General features: G+C 41.7%; 1 protein-coding gene across 5 annotated transcripts in view; it reads right to left on the bottom strand.

Annotated features, from left to right (window-relative positions):
• The window catches only part of HTR4 (5-hydroxytryptamine receptor 4), a 194,295-nt gene extending 178,707 nt beyond the window's left edge, over positions 1 to 15,588 (bottom strand). For 3 of the 5 annotated variants that reach the window (XM_038006202.2, XM_038006201.2, XM_038006203.2), the window contains exon 1: positions 15,123 to 15,201. The gene's annotated coding sequence lies outside the window, so the exon portion shown is untranslated. Of the gene's footprint in view, positions 1 to 15,122 lie in introns of all 5 variants that reach the window. The other 2 variants (XM_008014919.3, XM_008014918.3) reach the window with 2 other exon arrangements.
• Between the last annotated feature and the right edge of the window lie 2,504 nt (positions 15,589 to 18,092).

The following is an 18,092-nucleotide window of genomic DNA, read 5'->3' as shown; positions in this document are numbered from 1 at the left end:
ATTGTAGGTTCCCACCTCAGGGCCTTTTCACTTTGTCTCTTTTCCCTGGAATGTGACCATGTAGATTACTCTCTCACTTCCTTAGGGGTGCCGCTCAAATATCACTTCCTCAGACAGGTCTTCTCTCGACACCTAACTACAATTTCACACCCCATTTTCTAAAAATGTCTATCCTCTTTCTCTGTTCTATTTTTCCTTCTCAGTATATACACATATAGTCAATTGCTTCTTTATTTGTGATCTGTCTTGCTCACTAGAATATACATTTCAAGAGGGCATAGGACACTGTCTTGATCACTGTGACATCCTCAGTGCCCTAGAGAATTGCCTGGTATATTGTATCCTCGTCATAGATATTTATTGAGTCAACTAAGTGGTTCATTAGTTTTGCAAATGAGAAAACTGAGGCTTAGGAGTTTTTGACTTCCACACTAGGAGGAAGGGGACCATCCCAGAATACAATATTGTAATTTTAAGAATAGCAAAAGTGTCATATCTTAATTAGTTACCCTTTACTGCGTGTTAATAAGTGCCAGACATTGCCCTTTTTCTCCTCCTCCAACTTTTGAGTCCAACCTCTAAGTCCAACCTCCATCCTATAGATGAAGAGGCTGAGGGTCAGAGAGGTTAACTGAATTGCTAAAGTCATACACAGCAGCACTTGACCAATCTGGGAATAGAATTCAGGGCTATGAATTCCAAAACTTGAGCTTTAGCTTACATCATTCTTGTCATCTTATTATATGTCCTCCCACTGGAGCAAGAGAGTATCCTGATGAAAGTGAACATTTACCATAATTTTCTGCTGTCCATCCATCTATTTCATCTTTCTCTGAGAATAATGTCTTGATTTTCCTTACTGGAACCAACTCTTCCCTCCTCTAATACTTAGCTCCAGTGATGAACACATAAGCAGGGCTGGTCAATCAGAATAGTCCATTCCTGGCAACAAGAATCCCTTAGCTAACTGGCTGGACCAGGGAAAGCAAGGCCTAAAATTTTTGCTAGAAATAGCCTATCTTTCCTCTGGTGGTGTCAGACAGTTCGAAGCTGTTGGTGGCCATCATTGCCACCCCATGGGAGGAGGCTGTCTGAGAAGAAAACTAAACCAAAGGAAGGCAGGGCTGCAATACAGGGAATGCCAGTGTCCTGACTACATAATTTGAGGCTTCCAGCAGTGTCTTAAGAAAATTTTACACTTGAATGTCCTAATTACTAGAGCCAACAAATTCTTTTTCCCTCCTTAAGCCAGTTTCAGTTGTGTTCCAGTCAGCAAGCAAATGAATGCTGAGTAATATACAATAAAATCAATATTGTATTGTTTTACAGATTAAAGGGAAGAAAAGCTAAGTAGTGGCAGCTTTAAAAGACGCTAAAACCTAAAGTTTATATCATTAAAACTGCATATGGAAATGTTACAACACAAGGAAAATCTTATATATTCATAGCGTATACATTGTTACATTTTTTGCACTGAAACCCAATGAGCAAATTTAAAATGATTGCCTTTTAACAAACCAGTGAGATAGCATGCATTTTGTTAGAGAAAAAGGAACAGAGGAAGGAGGAGTTCATGATTAGTACCTATCCTAATTTGATTAATTGATTATGCCCGACTATTTTCTGCAGGGCTCACCAGGGAGAATTAATCAGAGCCATGATTATAGGAACATCTCTTGCTGAGAAGATTGCATAGGGTGAGGGGGATGTGGAAGGAACCAGTGCTTTTATCTTGAATACTTATATTTCTGGCTTCTTCACAAAACACTGCCTAGCTAATTAAAAATACAATCAACTCAGAGCATCTCCTATGCTCAGGTACAAGTTGTGTCACTTCTAAAAATTCTGCCAATTCAAATCCATTAAGACCTGGTGTGTGTGTGTGTGGGGGTGTGAGTGTGTTATAATGACAGTCACGCTGTACCCTACCATCTGGGCTAAGGGACAAGAAATGATACCCTCCATACTAATCTGCTTCGGAGAAACTGTCCTAGATCATCGGAAAAAGATCATGGCAAGTTCTGGAAAAGGGATGGGCAAAGAGTCAAGCAAACCCTTCTACCATGTGAGGTACAAATGCGTGTCTCAATAGTCTCTCAAGACCGTGCTTGACACGCTCAAACCACTGGAATTACTTAAAACATTTTATCCATCATAAAAGTAAAATTGCAGCAACATGTAACTCCATCAGATTCCCTTGAGCTTCTTTTTCTTGATGGATATATTCAGAATCTGATTTTTCCTTATAAGACTAGGAGGAGGAGGAAGAGCTTACCTTATTTATGCCACTCAATACCATTCCAACCCTTGGTTTTCTGGCTTTACAATTTTAAGGGCAAACCCCAAAGGTAAGCGCATCCCATCTTTACCCTTGTTTTTGATTCAGAATTCTCTGAAATATTGCTGTGGAACAGTCGTTAATGGTTAACAGAAGGTGTGTAGTTGCATCTCTATTATAAGAAGTGTGACCACAGGGTTCACATGTGAATAGTCCCCACCTACTGGAATGAAATATCGATGTAGTTTGGTACAGTGCCAACATCTGCAAACCTGGAGATACATCGTAACCTCAGCTTGCTTTTCTCCGCTTTGTTTTGTTTTCTCTGGTTTTGGTTGCATGGATGGATATTCATGCATAACTATGCTTGGATTGACCATGTTTCTTTATAGAGTATGCCTACATTTGTTAAATTTCTACGTCAAAGGACATATCCCAATACTCTTCTTTTAGGACAAGTGTCAGGAGTAAGTAAAACATTATTATGTTAAGAGCCAAATCAAGGGTAGGAGCCTAACATAATGGAATAATTGATTATGGCCCACTGGAGGGGAAGTCACTGGACCTAGGTCCTCCACCTGACACTGCTACTGTCTTATTCTTAAGCAAATGTGTTCACTGTTCATGATCTCAGTTTTCCCAGTTGCAGAATGGAACGGGGCAGAGGATGAACCCACGGGAGAAATGTCAAGTAATTAGAACTTCTCTAAAGTTACAGGAAATTTGTAGAATGTCTCAAATAGGTTCCTTAGGTAGAATAAAAATAAGAGAAATATGTAAGGTCAGATATTGGATAAGAATTACCTATACAAAGGCTTGTTGTTGGCTTTGTCACCTCACTGCTATAACCTACTACCTGCCATATGCACTATAACACACAATCCCATCAGGATCACACAAGCAAGCAACTCACAAAGAATCTTACAAATTCCATCATGATCATGACTTCCTAGTACTCCAAACTCTCTTGAACTTCAGTATGAAAAAAATTATCGAATCATCTGAAAACTTGCAGCAAAGAAAATACTCTCACTAAAAGGAAGAAAAGAATCCTCTTCTTGGCTATTTACTTGGATTTTGTTTTCTGGGAAACATTCAGAATTTATAGGATGCTGTCCTGGCAATTTTTTAAATCTTAATCAGCTGATACATTCTCTTTAAAAGAATTTCTGCCTATACATTAGTCCCTCACGAAAAAATCACATTGTTTATCTACAGATCTAAATTGCAGTGTACAGGTGAAAATGTGTACAAACAATTAAAAAAAAAGGAAGAAGACTGTGTTTCACATGCTGGTAGTAAAAATGTCATTTGAACTAAGTCATTTAGAAAGATTTAGTCCTAAATTAAAAGTTTCTAGCCATTTCATTTGCATAACTGAATATCCAATACGGACACCAATTCTGTTATAATTGAAATACACCTATACTGATAAGTACAATTAGGATGCAAAATGTTTTTAACTTTTTTCAAAGTAAACACACATTTCTCAACTGGGTAAATAAACATACCACAGCTGGTAAGTTTAGCACCTTTGTGAAAAAACTATTACATAAAACAGCCCTTAACCAATGAAAGGATATTTAAAAGGCATACCCAATCTACCTTTTGTTAAGAGGAATGGATTACAGGAAAAATAAAGGGGTAACATACACTTCCGTTTCATGTTGTGCTGAATAGGATATATCTAGTGTTTCTAGAAATCAGGTTTTTTTTCCCCCAAAGGCAGAGATTTTTTTTTCCCCAAAGAATACAATGAGATCCCAAGAAAACAGGACCAATTAAGTGTGAATCTGGAAATTTCATGGGAAAAAAAGAGACGATTCAGTCATTAATTCATGTGCTTTTGGAATCACTTGATTAACATTTCACTTACTATTTGACCACAAATGCTATGAGAAAAGAGATATAGTATGTGATCAGCAAGCATCTGAGAATAAATGGCATGGCACAATCTGAAAGTCCTACTCAATAATTAGAGAAGGAATAATTAGCCTTGTCTTTGTGGCTCCAGAGGAGAAATGGGTGCAAGGCTCACGAGGAGTTTGAGACTCACGGTGAGGTAATTCATTTCAATCATCAGTGCTGTCCAATTATTGATCTGTGTGCCTTGGCAAGTGAAAGGATCCACCTCAGTAGGAGGCTTAGAGACCAGAAAGCCATCAGATAGTCACGTTTGAGGGAAATAAACAAATCTTGGATGATTCTGAATTCTGAGGAAATCCAAGAATGCAACAAGAACAGAACTAAGAGGCTGTTCATTGTAGAGCAATGGTTCTCAAGTTTAGGCATGCATAAGAATCACCTGGAGGCTTGTAAAAATGCAAAGGCTGGACCTTACCCCCAAGTTTCTGATGTAGTAGATTTAGAATGGAGAATCTACATTTTAACAAATTCACAGATATTACTGCTGCTGGTGGTTCAGGGACCACTCTTTGAGAACCACCGTGGCAAAACAGCAGTTCTCCAAGTGTGGTTCACATCCCACTGGAGGGTCTTAGGCAGTAGGTATCCAGAGCATTAAGTACTCATCAGATCGTATGGCAAAAAACATGCTCCCTTTTAATTTTCTATTTTAGTTACTGTTTATGTTGATTAAAAGGATTCAAATAGGCGCTAGTTTATCTATGAAAACCCTCCTGTTATTTCCTAATCTCTCTTTTTAAAGGAAGAAAAGGTCTCAGACTCACAATTGTTTTTTCTGGAAACACTATTGTCTTAGTTGGGACCCCAAGAAGTGGAACTCCTGATAAGGACTAAATACACATTGCTAATTTGGCAGGTGCCAGTACACAGCTATGGGATAATAACACAAAAAACGGAATAAGGCACAGTCAATAAAGTGTGTGTTATTAAGCCACTGAAGCTTAATCTCACAGGGAAGCTTTGGGAAATGGTGTAAAACATATGCCTCAGAATTCTCCCAGACAAGAGGGTAGGATGGTGGGGTGTGGATACTCCTGCACCCACAATTTGTTGGTTAGAGCTATCCAAAGCGGAACTTGGATTCTCAGGCACCTCCAATTTATTGTGCTTGTGTGCAAAGGGGATTCCAGTAGACTGAGAGCAGTCCTCCAAAAATGTTGCAGGTTCATCATTGGAAATCTGACGGCTTACAGAGAAATGGTCAGGGGATCTACAGGGAAATGAAGCAACACCAACATTGTCTGTTCCAGCTATTTAGCTGAAATATAATATGAATACATTGTTCTTGATATATTGTATTTGTTTGTACAGTTATCTTCTATTTCTTGCAATTGGTACTGGTTTTCACTTTTCAATTTTGTTTCCTTATAAAATAAATTTATTTAAGGAAAATTAATTGATCTAAAGAAAAATGTTACACAGTTAATGTTCCAGATGGTATGAAAAGGTGGCAAGAATCACGAAGGAGTAAAACTCAAACGACTGAAGTTTGAGAAATGCTGGCATAATGGTTTAAAGTGGGAGTTGGCTCTTTTTTTCCCTGTAAATGGCTATTTACCAAGTATTTTAGGCTGTCAAGAGCATAAGGTCATTGTCACAACTACTCAACTCTGCCGTGTAGTATGAAAACAGCCATTAACAATACATAAATGATGGACATGGCTGTGTTCCAATAAAACTAAATATATGGACATAGAAATTTGAATTTTACATAATTTACACTTGTCACAAAATATTATTATTCTTTTGTTTTTTTTGAACAATTAAAAAATGTAAACATTTATTTTTTAGCTTGCAAGCCATACAAAAACAGGCAGTGGGATAGATAGTTTGCCAACCCCTGATTCAAACCACAACCCTGGAATCTGTCCTAGTTCTATTAATTACCAATATGATGTTGGGCAAATTACTTGACTTTTTGTAGCCTCAGCAGCCTCATCTGTACAATGGGGATAAACATACCAACAACCTCACAAGGTTGATGCAAAATTTAAAAATAGAAAATGAATACTTATAAAGCAGGTGCTCAATGAGTTCACAGTATGATGTTAGCCAGCTGTTGTAATAAGGTGGATTCCAGCTTTCCTGTGTCCCAATAATTGCAGGGTAGATATTTCCTACTCTGCTTCTTCACAAAGGCAGCTGTGCACCTAGTGGCCCATCTCCCCTACTTTGGGATGTGGCTACAGAAATGATTCTTCTTCTATATAGGATAAGCCTCTGAAGGCTGAGCTTGAAAAGACCCAAAAGGTCTTGTCATTACTGATTTCAGAGGTCTGGAATTGGGAGCAGGTCAAATCGAAATTTGCATTTCATCTAAATTAACTCTTTACGACTAGTATTTTGAATCTTACAGAATTACGCTGTTGACAGCAGTGGTTCTCAAACATTACTATATCTAAAAATCACACGGAAAACTGTAGGTTCAGGCACTGCCACATTCAAAGCATTTTTTTTTTCTTTTTTTTAAGACGGAGTCTCGCTCTATCGCCCAGGCAGGAGTGCAGTGGCCGGATCTCGACTCACTGCAAGCTCCGCCTCCCGGGTTCACGCCGTTCTCCTGCCTCAGCCTCCCGAGTAGCTGGGACTACAGGCGCCCGCCACCTCGCCTGGCTAATTGTTTCGTATTTTTAGTAGAGACGGGGTTTCACCGTGTTAGCCAGGATGGTCTCGATTTCCTAACCTCGTGATCTGCCCGCCTTAGCCTCCCAAAGTGCTGGGATTACAGGCTTGAGCCACCGCGCCCTGCCTCAAAGCATTTTTGAATCATAAATGCCCCCGTGATTCTGATGAAGATGATACCTGGAGAGCAGTTCGGGAGACACTGCAAGGATGGAGTGCAATCTGTCCAGGTGAGTATACCCTTCTGAAATCCTCTTTAATGATTTCTCTGTATCTGTTTAAATGCCTCATTGGCTGAGAGACCTGGATTATAGTATTTGCTGTGCGTGCCAAGGGAAAGGTTTCTGCAGGCATGTTTACCTCTCCTGTCCTTGCTCTATGCTATTTCTTCTGAACCTCCTGGATTAGGAAACCATTTATACAGAATTCTCCATTTCAGATATCATGTGCTAATGATCATATCCAATTAAACATGCCAGTGCAATCTCAAAAGACAGAGGCTATTTACAGCCTCTTAGATGAAAATTCTTGAGCAAAATCTACATTTTTCCTAGACTAATAAAATGTCACCTCCCCAAAGGCTGCTGTCTACAATCTCCTACCAAGAGTTTCTAAACCAACCCCTGGAGCAAAAAATAAAATTATACCCATAGACTTTAGAGGGGTCCATTTAACACAGAAGAAAGGGTTCCTGGGGAAGATGCAGAAGAATAGCAATGGCACATTTTTATAACAGACCAAGAACCTAATCCTTCACCTGCATTATCTCATTCACTTCACACTATCAGGAGATTCTGCAATTATTCTCATTTCACAGATGAAGAAACTGAGGCATAGGAAAGAGGAGCCACTCAAAGCAATTCCAGACAGTGACTCCAGAGCCCAGAGTTTTAACCACTAAGTTATCACACGCACACACACACACACACACAGAGATCTCAATGATCCCCTATCTCAGCTCTCCCAGCTTAATTTACTATTACTTATTTAGCTTCTCAAAGCTTCCAGAATGTCTACCAGCGCTTGAAAGACAATACGTTTTTAACTAAGGCTCAATTTTGCTCTTGGCATCATGTGACTTTGAGCTCCTCACTTTGCCCCAGGTTTATAGCTGTTCAGTGTGGTTAAGATATCCAGCCCATCTGTCTTATAGATCCACTACTATTCATGAAGTTCAAATAAGATACCTTATGTGAAAGTCCTCTGAACATTGCAAAAAGTTATCCAAAATGATAATTTCTCAGTCTGTCATTTTCATAAACCATTTTGAAACGTTGAGAAGGAAGAAAGAGTGCATTCATTTTATGAAATCATCTGTGTCAAAAATCAGATTTTCCAGAGATGTAAGGTAGATTGTAAAATACCGAAACTGCTGATCTCTGGGGGAGCAAAGAAACACTACTACTTGGAAGGTGGACTATTTTTTGTGGCTCAATGTAATGGAAATTATGGGAGCTTGAGAATCAGATGACCTGGGCACTGGACATTGCCCTGCCACTACCTGAACTTTAGTGAGTCTTTCCCTCTCCCCTTACGGGGGAGACAAAGCTGTTTGGTGGTTAATAAGGTGGTTAGGGCTGGGCTCGGTGTTTCATGCCTGTAATCCCAGCACTTTGGGAGGCCGAGGCTAGTGGATCACCTGAGGTCAGGAGTTCGAGACCAGCCTGGCCAACATGGTGAAACCCTATCTCTACTAAAAGTACAGAAATTGGCTGAGGTGGGTGGATCATGAGGTCAGGAGATCGAGACCATCTTGACTAACACGGTGAAACCCCATCTCTACTAAAGATACAAAAAATTAGCCAGGCATGGTGGCGGGCGCCTGTAGTCCCAGCTACTCGGGAGGCTGAGGCAGGAGGATGGCGTGAACCCAGGAGGCGGAGCTTGCAGTGAGCAGTGATTGCACCACTGCACTCCAGCCTGGGCAACAGAGTGAGACTCCATTTCAAAAAAAAAAAAAAAAGGTACAGAAATTAGCTGGGCATGGTGATGCATGTCTGTAGTCCCAGCTACTCGGGAGGCTGAAGCAGAAGAATCACTTTAACCCAGGAGGCTAAGGTTTCAGTGAGCTGAGATTGCGCCACTGCACTCCAGCCTCTTTGACAGAGCAAGACTCCATCTCAAAAACAAAACAAAACAAAAAAAGAAGGTGCTTTGGAGATTCAGACTGCCAGTGTTAAGTACCAGCCCAATTACCACCTCATGAGCGACCTTGGACCAGTCATGTCACCTGTCTTGGTTTGTTTCCCCAACATAAAAGTAAGAATAAGAAACAACAACTTTGCAATCATCCAAAGAACGGGTTGGTGAATAGATACACAGAAATATGACAAAGCAACTATGGTAAAATTAGAATTACAGAATCTTTTTGGTGACTATGTGAGTGTTCACTATACAGTTCTTTCAACCTGTCCCTTAAGTATGTATTTTCATAATAAAATATTGGAAAATAAGCCTCAAAAAGGGCAACAACAGAGTTTTTAGAAAAGTTAAATGAGATACAGAGCTCTCAGCAATGCTCATGAAGGTGCTTGGCATTCAGTGATGATCTACTGTGCGGGTTGAAGATGAAAATACAATCTGTGAGTTAGAGTCGTGCTAGGTGAACACATGTGACAAACATGAGCAGAATGAGAAGCCAGGCCACATGACACAGAAACCAGGTGGACAGAGAGGAGCCAGGATGTGCCCACTGAAGCATCAGAGTCGAAGAGAGGTGCACGAATGGAAGGATCAGGATGTTGTGCCTGGGTTGCCTAATGTGGGGGAACCTCAAAAAGAAAGGCAGATCGTCTTTATTACAAGCCACAGTATGTGATTCTCCATCCAACATCCCTTTCGAAGAAGAAAAATATTGGCCTTGAAGTCAAACCTGAGTTTAAATCTCGTCTTTTCCATACTAGTTGTGTGATAGGAGGGGACATTTATTCAGGCATCCACTACACCACTTGTCACTGGAAAACTTTACCACCACCACAAGGATGAGCCTGTGGCAACTATGCTTCTGTTATGACTTCTTGGTCATAAACAATTGAGCCAATCAGATTCTCTTTCTTGAGAATCTGAACTAAGAGAACAGACTTCTGGGAATGTGTCAAACTAATGGCAGAGCAATGTGGAAAGGGTCATGTACTCCAGGGACTGACTTTTCTAGAATTGGCTGTTTTTCCATCCGTCCTGGAGCCAAGTTCCTTAACTCCATCATGAAAGCACTATTGTTTTTTCAATAAATTCCAATTTTTTGTTTAAGTAGCCAGCATTGGCTTTTATTATGTATAACCAATAAATATATTTACTAATACACCTAGCCTTCTAACTAATACAAGAGTTTAAGTGTCTAGGCCTTAGTTTTCTCATCTGTAGATGAGAGAGACAATACTTTTCTCAGGAGTTCATAGAAAAATCAAAGACTAGGTGCACGAAATATACATATGATAAATATTCAATAAACATTATTTAAACTAAATCTGAGTTTCAGAACAGATCTTTTTGAGCAAGTGCTTAAAGACATCTTGCTTGGATGGGGAATATGTGATCATGAAAAAAAAAGAAGCTAATATTCAAGAAAAAGGAAAGAGTTGATTGAATTTGAAATTCGATTTTAAAAGAAACTTTCTGATTGAGATATCAAAAATTAAATTAGTTCTACATAAATATGCAGACTTAAATTTCTGTTGGGTTTCTCCATAGTGCTAATGTGGATTTGAAAAGGAAAGAAATACAAACTTCATGGACAGATAATATATTTTTCTTAACTTAGAGAGACTCTTCAGAATTTATCTGGCAATAGACAAGATATTAAAGGACTTTTGATTTAGATTACTGTGTGAGTAATGAGGAAATTTATAATCCAAATTAAGGTAGCAGTGGGGGTAGGTGGAGACAAGGAACATGACAAGATCTAAGACCAGAATTAATTCAACCTAGAAGTACAATTGCTGAGAAAAAGCAAAGGTTTTTCTGAAACTCAAAATAAGAGGCAAAGCTTAGATGCTTAGTAAGAAATGTCAATTCATCCCTAGTAATTATTGACCTTTCAGTCTTGTTCCACTTATTGATTCTCATTAATCCAAATGTTTAGTTATCTTAAAATCAGATATATTTTCATTCCAAAAATCCAAGTGGCTGGATTGTGAGTTTCATTTTTGTTCTTTAGGTCTTAACCCAATAGTTCTCAGATAGTGGCCTCAAGACGTGGAGCAACATCATCACCTGCAAACTTATTAGAAATGTAAATTCTCAGACCTTAACCTAGGTGAATCAGAAACTTTGGGAATGAGGACCAGCAATCTGTGGGGTTTTTTAAGTTTTAATTTGTAATTTTTGTGGGTACATAGTAGGGTGCACGAGATGTTTTGATACAGGTATGCGATGTGAAATAATCACATCATGATCATGTAAAATGGGGTATTCATCCCCTCAACCATTTATCCTTTGTGTTACAAACAGTCCAAATATTCTGTTACTCATGAAAGTTTGAGAACCACTGTCTTAACTCAACCATGGGGCTGGTAAAGCCAGTGCTCTATCATTTATTCACTGGCAGTTACCAAACCTGTGAATTTGTTGACATAGGGTCTTAAAAAAACAGTTAACCTTTTTAGACGTGCCTTAGATTTGCAAGCATATTAGTAATTGGTAAATGGTAAGGCAGTCATTGTTACTCAGACTATATTTAAGGCTAGCCCTATGAATAAGTCTACTTGGTAGCCATTTACATTGTATTTCCCTCTGTTCAAATCTGTACTATTTTCTACTGCCTCAATAGTATAAAAAAGTCAACAGCATGCAGAATGGAGGAATCAAGGGGCAAATCAAGAAGAATAAAGACAGAGCTTTTTTAAAAAAATGGCAACTTTAATTTTGACAGGAGAAGAAATATCTAAAGTTTAGATTGATGGTAAGGAGAGCTTAATGGAAAAATAAAGGTATAATTCATTGTTCCTTTCTCCATCCCTCCTCTCCCCTGCACCTCCCCACTTTTCCATTACCCAACCCTGCCCCACCCCCCTCACTCTGCATATGCCTTTGAGCTATTTCTGAATAACAGAGAGGGGGTGAAGACATAAAAATGAGATAAATCACATTTCAGCTGAACACAACGCACAACCTCATAGTCTCTAGCCTGTTTTCTAGAGGGAGACTTGGATATACAACCAGGTTTGAGGATACCTAAGTGCTTTTCCACCCTGTAACACCAAGATCCCGTTCATGCAAGGCACTGTAATATGGAGGTTCAGAGCATGGATTCTGGAATCAGACAACACACAATTTCGTCCCAGCTTCACTGATCCATAGCTAAGAAAACTTGGGCACATTATTTTACCTCTCTAAGTCTGAGTTACCGCATTGCTAAAATGAGAGTAACAGAAGCGTGTATCCTATGAATCCTTTCATAGGATTCTTAATGAAGATTAAATAAGATCATTCTCATTAAGCATTTAGAACAGTGTCTGGCACATATCAAGGTCTAGATTAATGTGAGCTATTAAGATTATTATTATATTGCCTCCCAAATGCTTCTCAGCCTTCAGCAACATGTTGAGCATTTCCAGGCATAGCAACAAGGCAGTGAAAAGCAGGAGGGATAAAGGTAAATGTGTGAGGGTGGTAAAGTTGGAAGCGGGTGGGAAGGCAGCTAGCAACACAGCAATTCATCTATTTATTTAAAAACTTTGTTGTGAGATGTTTCTATACAAGGTTACAAGACTCGTGTTTGAATTACAGCAGTGATTTTCAAATGGAGTGGTGGGAGGAGGGGTACTTTGCCCACCCACCCTCCGGGACATTTAGCAATGCCTAGAGAAATTTCTGGTTGTCACAAGTAGGAGTTGCTACTGGCATCTAATGAATGCCAGAGATGCTGCTGAACATTCTATGATGCAGAGCACAGTCCTCACAACAACAAACTATCTAGCTCAAAATTCCAATAGTGCCAAGAAATCCTGAATTACTGCATGGTGTGAAGTTAGCTTAATAAGGCTAGACACATTTTTCAATATTCAAAAAAGCAATGATATGGAAGATTGAATTTTCATATCAACAAATTGATCGGTTAAATATCAGAAGGTAACCATAAAAAATTAGGTGAAATGTTTCTTGCTACAAACAAGAACATCAATGGCAATCAGAGAATTCTAGCATTGAGAGAATCCTTGGAAATGATCTAGTGACTGGATTCTAGTTGAAATCATTCATCACATTTCACAGGTGAAGAAACCGAGACTTAGAAAGGCAAAGAAACTTGATCTATGTCACACAATGATGCTACAGCCATCATCCAGATTCTTCCAAAAAACTAATTTAACTTGTGCGTCAGATAGTGATAATATCAAGGGTGTTCAATTCATGTATTTGCTTTGCATTTTTTCAGTGATCATAGTCTATATCTATTCCTATCTCCAGAAATTCCCAAATAAGGGCCTTACCTGATAAGGTGGTAGCAGTGGGAATGAAAAAGAAAAACAAAATAGATTCAAGAGGTATTGAGGGAAAAATAGATAAAACCTGCCTATTGATGAAAACTACGGCAGCTACTGATGAAGGAAGAGGAGGAATAAAAAGGTGACTTCAGTTCCCAGCCTGGGTGATGTAGAGGATGGTGGTGTTCAACCACAGGTGGAAAAATCAGGAGGCGGCTTGAGGTAGCAGGATGCTTATGTTGGATTTCAGGTGCTGTCCTCTAGTCTGTGAAGTTGGGGAAGGAGATGAGGAGATGAACAGAATCAGGGAGGTCCAGAAGAGCAGGGTGAAAGAATATACATTTGATTTGTTGGCTTCAAGGATGCTTTTGCCCCCAGAAGGAACAGCATCAGGACTGAAATCCAGATAACTCAGAGGAACCAGACACACTACTGTCCTCTGGGCCCTGGGGCCTCCTTCTGCTCCATATGAGCTGGACTAAATGCTCCCTGAAGCTCTTGCTAGCTTCAGTGAGCTACAGTTCTCCTAGCATTTAAATGATGACTGTGGCTCTCCTCTATAATAATTATTATAATAAGGATATTTCCCACAGGAGGGAATGATGCAAACATAAGAGATTTTAAGATGAGAATGCATGAGGAAAATAAACATGATTAAGAAATGACTTGCTAACGCTGCAAAACCTCTTTACTTTTTACTAATTTTTTTTTCCTGACACTTGTATATTTCCTAGGTGAGAGCCGATCTTCAGAACTCTGCAGGTCTCATCCCTGCCCTGACTATTTCCTTGTTTCCAGGGCACTGCATCCACCACCCACATCCTTTTCCTTCAAAACCCGTGCTCACCAGGAGCACGCAGCAACATCTCCCTTGGTCACTGATGCTGAAGTTCCATTCCGGCGACAGGGTAAATATCCACTACTGCCCACCACAGTCACCCACAGCTTTAAGGGCCAGAGAATCCATCCCAGTGATAGAAGACAAGGAGGGCAAACTCGAACCAGTGTCCTTCCATCAAAAGCCTCCTTTGGTTCTTGTCAAACCTATACCCTAAGAAACATTCTATTTCTTCCTTTGATTGGACCAAATGGAAATCAAGCCAAGATTTTCTCTTAACATTGAACTCTAGGAAGACAAGCTCATGCCTACCACTTTTTCACCTCTGCCAGCTGCCACTTCCTTGTATCAACAGCCGCTTCTTTCAAAGGCAACTAACAGCGCAGTGCCGCACAGGGTAGCAAGCTGTGAGGAGATGCATCTGAAATTGGGATTGGGATTCTGTGAAAGGCAACTGCAGGATGGTTGCGAGTACCAGCAGTGACCGCCAAGGCTTTATGCAGCCCCACACACTCGTGGCCACGTATACACACACATCCAAGTGGACGCTCAGGACACACTATCTTGTCTCTCTCTCACACACACACACACACACGCATGCACAGCACAGTCTCTGGGCTGCACATCAAGGACCAGCCATACAGTCCACACACACATCCAGTTACACACTTGGCTATGGATGCACAGCCTGTGCGTGCTTTCTCTTACACACACGCACACACACAAATCTTTACATACACAACCTCCCTTGTATAGTCAGTGAGCACATATGCAGTTTCACAAGTACTTACATACACAAGTGCAAAGCAACAGCCCCAAGCCTACAATGATCCCACGCTGGAAACACGTCGTATACAACCAGCCAGCCCACCTACATCCTGAGCCGCCCCGCAGCCCACCCTGCCGCAAAGTCGGGTCTCCTGAGTACTGAACCCCTAAGCCCTCGACCCGGTCGTGCTGCCCCGCCCCCGCCGCGCTCCCACCGGCACCCGTGGGCTCCTGGGGTCCCGACCCCCGGCGCACTTGCCGCACATACCCGCTGCCGAAGGCGACGGAGCGAGGCGCCCTGGCAGATTCAAGCGGCCACCCCCAGCCGCCGAGCCGAGCTTCTGCCGCCGCCGCTGCCGCTGCGCTCCCAGCAGCTGCCTGCGCCCTCCCCACCGCCCCCTCGGGTGCGGGCTCCAGCCCCCGCGCTGGGGAGCCGGCGGGCTCGAGGCGCGGGCCAGGGACTGTGGACGCAGGACCCCAGCCCCGGATCACCTGGGCTCGCCGCGCATCGTTCTTCTCCCCAACCGAGCCGGACTCCACGGGCTCAACAGCCCCCAGCCCCGGTGGTCCCCGCTGCCCTGCCCGCTGCCGCCCCCACTGGGCGCCAGGGACAGCGGGGGTGCCGCTCTGCCAGCACGGCGCACAGGGGAGTGGGCGCAGAGGCGGGCTGGGGCGATCTCACCCGCCCCGGGCTGGCCAGCACGCGCCCTCCCTGGCGGGAGCGCTGCCCATCTGATGGAGGTCAGGAGGGAGCCCTGGGTTGACTGCAGGCTCCTGGGTGACCTTGGACAAGTTGGTTAGCCTCTCTGAGTGCCGACTTCCTCTATTCAAAGATAATAAACATGAAAGCGTTCGTGGTGTCTGTGCCAGGGAAATCCTGTCCCTGTATAGTTTACTTCCTTCTTATGCCTTTGCCTCTGCCAGAGCGGGGAGAGTTTGGGAGCAGGGTTCAGAGCGAGCTTCGTAGCACCTTGGATATAAGACTCAAGTTTTTCAGAGGCAATGATTCCGTTTGCCTGAAGTCTTCCTAAATCATCCTGTCCATATTGATAGTCCACTCTTTACTGTCGTAGCCTGTCCTCCCAGCTTTGAACACCTGTGACCTTGAGCATGTAATTAAACAAGAGTCAAGCCTCAATGCTCCCATCTGTAACACGGGCATAAACTCACGGTTGTGTGGTGCTGGTGTGCCACTTAGTGAGCTGCAGTATCTGTGAGGGACGGTGACAGAGTGAAAACCATTTTTCCTCAACACGTGTGAAAAAGCCTCAAATTCCAAGGATAAAATAATTCAAGAGTTAGACTAGTCATGTTGGGAAGGGCAAGGGCGAGCAGAGCCTTCCTTCACGGAGGCAGGCAGGGAGCAAAGGGGGTAATGGGTCAGTAATTCACCCCCTCAAGGGCCACTGAGGACTCCTGGAACCTAAACAAAACAGAGAAACTGTGGACAGTGATTAACTTCTGAAAGTAAATAAATCTGCCAAGACAATCTTAAAAAATATTAACTTACAATTGTGAGCACATCTCAAGTGAACTGGAAATTTAAATTGACCAACTTATTCATGCTAGAAACCTTTGAATTGGTCCCTTTCTTAGTTTCTCTCTGTTGATATGCCTTGTCTCTCATTTTCCCTCTATTTTGTTAGGTCCGTCCTTCTTCCTCATGGTCTATATTTCTTCCCCATCTTACTCTTACACTTTTTTCTCTCTTCTTCCCTTCTCCTCCCATCTGAGTCCCCATTCTGTGTATCTCTTCTTCACTATCTTTGTGCCGAGTTTTTATCTCAACATGTCTTAGCCACTTCCACCTATTAGTTCTTTCCCTGTTGTGTATGTCTTGAATATGTATTTATCTCATATCCCCTATGAAAAATGTAAAAGCAGAGGAGATGTAGATTATTTCTCTAACGACAATAAGATCTGAACTTGAATTTACCACTACTCCCCTTCCCTAAACCAAACACCTCACTTAAATGACACCATTATCCTCACTCATGGATGCTCAAAGCCTGAATCATCTTTGACACCTCCACCTCTGTTCCCCTTCTCCCCACTTTCTACTCAAACATTTGCCAATTCCTGGGAAGTCTATTCCCACTCTGTCATTTGCATCTGTCCCTTCCTTCTTATTTCCACTGGGCCTAATTATATATATATTTTTTGGTAACCATCAAAGATTTTCTAACTGGTCTTCTCTCCCTGCAGTCCATCCTCTTCACTGAGGTCAGCATGGTCTTCCTCAGGCAGATAGATCCCCAACAGCATCACTCTTTGCTCTAAAACCCTAATACCCATGAAAGGTAGAAAGCAGCTCCCCAAAGATATCCACGTCCTAATCCCAAGAACCTGTGGTTATGTTACCTTGCATGGCAAAATGGACTTTGCAGGTGTGATTAAGGATTTTGAGATGGGAAGAGTATTGTGGATTATACAAATGGGTCCTTAAAAATATTATTAAAAGTAACAGAGAGAGGTAAAAGAAGAGGTCAGAGTGAGAGGACATAAGGACTCAACCCGCTGTCACTGGCTTTGAAGACAGAAGAAGGGGCCTATGCCAAAGGATGCTGATGGTCTCTGGGAGCTGGGGAAGACAAGGAAACAGATTCTCCCCTAAAGCCTCCAGAAAGGAAGGCAGCTCCACAGGCACCATGATATTGGCACAGTGAGATCAATGTCAGATTTCTGATCTAGATAACTGTAAGATAATGAGTTTGTGTTGTTTTAAGCCACCGAGTGGTAATTCGTTGCAGCAGTGACAGGTAACTAATGCAACGCTTCTCTTTCACAAATAGAGTTACACACAAATGCTTTATCTTGTTTTTAGCATCAATTTAGGTAGCCAGATTTTCAGCCATCTTACTATACCCAAAGCTTCTATTTCAAGCAGTCTGTTCTTCAAACGCTTTCTTTTCTTTCCTGCTCTGTACCAGTGTTCACAATGCCCTCTCTTCTGGAATGCCCCCTACATGATGCCAGTCCTACCACTTGCCAATGCCCATGAACTCCCTGGAGTTATTCCTGATCTCTCCCTTCTTTACTTCCACAGAACCCTCTGTTTGTATTTCTCAAGGTGTGTCTCATATTCTCATTTTAAATAGTGCTTTCTAGTGAGAGAGAAGGAAACAAGAAGACTTTACACACACAAGTTGAAACTGCTTCTGGCTTGCTGTTCTCAGAATGCTGTGTTTATGCCTCTCCCGTGGCAGTGGCCACCACACTCTGTTGTTTGTGAGTTATT

Source organism: Chlorocebus sabaeus, chromosome 23 (genome assembly GCF_047675955.1).
Source record: "Chlorocebus sabaeus isolate Y175 chromosome 23, mChlSab1.0.hap1, whole genome shotgun sequence".
NCBI classification, from domain to species: domain Eukaryota; kingdom Metazoa; phylum Chordata; class Mammalia; order Primates; family Cercopithecidae; genus Chlorocebus; species Chlorocebus sabaeus.
Note: the sequence above shows the minus strand (reverse complement) of the source record. Positions and strands in the feature narration are given on the sequence as shown.